A 4,849-nucleotide genomic window follows, 5' to 3' on the forward strand; every position below is an offset into this window, starting at 1 on the left:
TCATAATAAGAAAAGAAAAAGCTATAATTTCTTAAGACCCAGCATCAGGCTGTTGTATGATATTAAGTGATGAACAAGGTTTATAAAAAGGCTGCTCTGGATGAATACACAATATTGTATCATAACAGGTGTTCAACAATATATTCTCTATAATCTAGAGTCTGGATCATTTATTGTACTACAGTATCTCAGGTCTCTTTCTTAACATTGCCTGATCAAAGTCAGTGCAACAGTAGCAACAACAACGAGTTGTGAATGAACAAGGGCTTTCATTGACTCGCTCCACCCACTCCTCCCTCATGTTGTCCGCGCACGAGCCTCTCACATTGCGCATTCACACCCACGCACGCCAGAGGATCACACTGCAGTGTGCGCGTGCGTGCGTGCCTGCTATGACTTTAAATGGGTTATAGTAGGTGACTGCGCATCATCTGCAAAGTGCGCAAGAGTGACGCAGGGCTGACTTCACTGCCTGACGACGTCATAGAACTGAGACTGAAAAAAGTTAAAGGAAACGCCGACCGGAAGCGAATGAAGGGGAGGGAGGGGAAAAGGGGGGGGGGGGGGGGTGGTCGAGTGGTGTTCCGCCACCGGAAGAAAGAGTTGGCTATAATGTCATCACTATCACCGGAAACCTCCCGGTGCCATGCGCTCCGGAGGATTTAGAGGGGTTGATTAGGAACACCCCGACCTCCACACTCCCCTGACTCTCCCCCCCCCCCCCCCCAAACCAACACACACACACACACACACACACACACACACACACACACACACACACACACACACACACACATTAGAGCCCAGAAGACGTTTGTGTGTCTCTATCTGAGCACATGTCCGTGTACATTGCACAGTGGCATTTGCAAAAGTTAAAAGCAAACAGACTACAGAGGGTCCAGTGCTGCCTGACCACCAAAACAGAATCTACATTATCAACTGTGAACCAGATGCAACCTGTTTGAAAGGTGAACAAACATATTGGATGATTTATAGATGTATAAATATGACGTTTTTAATTCGAAGATTAAAAAAACTAAATATTTTAGGCGAATTGTGTGTGTCTTTTGTGATTTTATTTGTTCAGCTTGCAGGCTCAATGCTGCCCACATGGGAGAGAAAGTGAGTCACACTGCAGCAACTTCTAACCGGAGAGGAAAGATGGGGATATAGAGTCAGTCAAAGCAGACTATGGGGCTTCTTAAAGGGATGTCCAAAGCACCCCATTTGAACTTAATATAAGAAATGATATATCTCCACTCCCATGATTGGGATGTAACAACATCTGCTCTGTAGAAGAATAAATGTAACTTACCTCAGACAAAGTTCCCTGTGTGGCTGCGGCTCCTTGCTGGAGAAAAACGTTTGGCTCTCTTAACTCGCTGTCTTCATCCACATGAATCTGAGCCACGCTGTCTTTGCACTGAGGCTGCCGTCCCTCTTCTCCAAAGTCTCTTCCCATACAGACCGGGCTCTCCCATCAACCCTAGGCTTTTTATAGAGATCCCGTAGTAACTAGTGGGAACGGGGGAGGGAGGGAGAGAGGGAGAGCTCATTCAAAGATTCACCTACACATGTACGCGCGTATCCCACGTCATTGAGCGGAGTGCAGCTAGGGGGAGGGAAAAGTATATCCTGAATCACTGTCTTTAAAAAGAATGATGAAAATAGTTTTGTTGTGTTTATGGCTTTTTGGCTATATCTGAGGTGTCAAATATTAAAAGCTCTTCTGAGAATGTTGCTCTGAGGTACTCGTGACTTGAATTTCCACGATCTCCTTATAACAGCCTATTTATCACTTAAGTATCCAAATTCGCAGAGGATGCATTTCACATTGTTGTCACATTTTTCTGCCAAGAAGACATGCTATGCTTCACTCAGAGGATAGGTTCGAGTTGATCATTTGTTAAAATATTCGAAAATCAGTCTAGCAGATCTCAATATTTTTTTTTTTAATGTATTCCTAAAGCTGACACAGTCGAGTATGTTCCAAATGTGTTAACCAACTAATGATAGCGATAAGTAAATCGTGATGTTTAGATGGTGATTCACAGCAGCTGCCTGCTCAGAGTGACAGAAAATGTTTGGTGCAGTGCACAGTTTTTTTATACAGATGTAATTTCAGAAATAAAATAAGGTCCAAATAGCCAACCCAGATTCCAAATAAGCTGTAGAAACATGACAGGACTGTTGCGTAAAGCAACCCCGACACCGTTGAGCTCACAATGTTCACTCAGAGGAAACAATTGGGGGAGACCCTTGTGCGTAAAGAAGTGTGTCAGACGGACGTAGGCGTGAGCACTGAGAGTCTCCTGCTGTAAGTTAGACGCACTTTGGACGCAGAACTTAAAATATGTATTTTTCAAAATGTCCTTTTGAGTTGAAGTAGCCCAGAGTCACATGCAGTGGAAGTGGAAATAAACACTTTATGGCCCTGCGATCCTCCTAACACTCGCCAGGTGAGGATTATGATCCGGCTCCAACACACACGACACACACACACACACACACACACACACACACACACACACACACACACACACGCGCGCGCGCGCACACACACACGCACACACGCACACACACTGAATACATCAGAGGTGAATTCGCTCGCGGATTTTCAAAATAAATGTAAGTTGTAATTCAAATAACGATTTTAAGTAAAACTGAATTAAGCATTTCCAATACATCTTGAGGCTTTATGATTTGAATGTGCCACAGAATGCAGAATCAAACATAACTTAAATGTTATCAAGAGCAAGTTCAATATCCTAGGTCCATCCATCCTCTCCCACTTATCCGTGGTTGGGTCGCAGAGGTAGCAGTTCCTATGCAAGGTGGGATGTGAAAATGTTATAATTAATAATGTGTACAACTATTATGTAATTTATTACGTTGTAAACCTTTTTCCGTGGTACATTGTTTCAGTTCGTGAATGAATGAATGACCACCTCATTAAAATAAACAGCAGGGAACACTGTAGTGATGATGCGCTGCTTGAGATCCTCTTTATTCATCACTACTACTTCTTCCTCCCCCTTCTGTTCCTCAAGGTTATCAAGGTCACCCCCGCTGAGTGTTCACGTCATCCGTGAAGAGGCTGCAGGACTCCGGAAAATAAGAATCCAGAATTTCCTGAGCTTGATTTTGTTTTTAACCTTGAGGGTTATCTGTGCAGCACAGGGGTTACAATCTCTTTTATTCATTATCTGTAACATCCCCTGTTTAATTATGACCATGGTTGTTCCATTCCTCCCTGTCTGTATACTATACAAACACATCGCCATATGAACAGACATTTACATTTTAAGGGGTTATTTTCTTTGATAGATTATGAGCAGTTTAGATATTTCAACACTTGAGAGTTAGTCATTTTTTCACACAACTCAAAGATTGTTAACAAGAAATTAAAATAAAAGGGTTAATAATACAGATGTTTGTTTAAATATGATCAACTTTTTGAAAGCAGTGGTTGATTTGCAGATATATTCATAACCTTAAAAATGCAGCATATTGTTTTCAAGGGATTACATATCTGCTTGTATGGATGTCAGAAAGATGACGCAAAATGATGTATTGATTGTTGCTCACTCCACTCGTGACTTTAAAATCTACATCCCTATCCCTAGAGGCAACACTGGGTTACGTTTTTATACTCATCAGAAGAAAAAAATCCTTGCAGCAGGATAAGAAATCAACAAAACACCCACAAGTGCAACTTTTTCTAACAAAGTTGTTAGATTATGGTCAGTGGCTTGTGCTCTACTTTTCAGAGTGAACTTGCCTCAGAAATACTTGCAAAAAGAGGAGGAGTGTGAATCTCTCAGAACTGTAGATTCTCCAATGACTGTATCCAAAGAGTGACATAAATGTGCTGACGTGTGGTGGAGGGTAAGCAGTGTGCCAGTGTGTGCACAAGCATCCAATTCCCTCACACTACACCCCACATGAATATGCAAGCAGGAGGGATGAATGACGGAAAATGTGTGAGTGAAGAAGTTGCTGACTTACTCCCTCCCTAATCTTACAGTCCCTCTCATTACAGGCCTCATGTTGCCGTAAAAACACACACTCTAACAGGATCACATAGTTTTACTCTATCTCTTCTACAGCTTAAATGTTGTCATTTGTTAGCGTAACCCGTATGCAACTTGTTTGGACACCGAGTGATCAGCCCTCAGTAAGCCCGCCCTCAACAACACATTAGGATGCAGATTATTTACTGTTCAAATCTTTGATCTGTCATGCCCAGTTGTTGGCTTGCTCTGTATCTCCTCATCTGTATTCCAAACAGAGACTGCAGTCAGATGAGAGAGAAAGAAACACAAATTCATCCCTCCCATAAACTCTCCTCTCTCCTCACGACCGCCTACCTCGCCTTCCCACCTCCCTTTCTCCCATTCTGACTCATAGTGACATCCCAGTGAGCCTCCTCTTTCTCCCCCCTCCACCCCATCCCTCCACTCTCATTTGTGTTTTCTCTCCCTTTGATTGCCAAGCTGGCACGAATGCAATGAACAGGGCAAGAGAGAATGAGCAAATGAAAAAAAAAGATAGAGAGGGAGAGAGTAGCGGAGGGATGGAGACAGCGAGGAGGAGGTGGAGGAGGAGGAGGAGGAGGAGGAGGAGGGAAAAAACGTGCCCATAATGAGGATTCCGTCAAAGGAGAGCAGGGGAGGAGGAGTGCGTGTGTGTGTGGTGGTGGTGGGGGTGTGTGTCGGAGTTAGATGGATGTTTGGAAAGAGTGGGTGGTTATTAGTGAAACCCCTCTCGCCCCCGCGTCGTTACGTCTCCGTGCTCTTCTCTCCTGCAAGATATGTGATGTACCAAACCCACACTCACACACAGCAGC

The sequence above is a fragment of the Notothenia rossii genome (genome assembly GCF_949606895.1).
Source record: "Notothenia rossii genome assembly, chromosome: 9".
Taxonomy (NCBI): domain Eukaryota; kingdom Metazoa; phylum Chordata; class Actinopteri; order Perciformes; family Nototheniidae; genus Notothenia; species Notothenia rossii.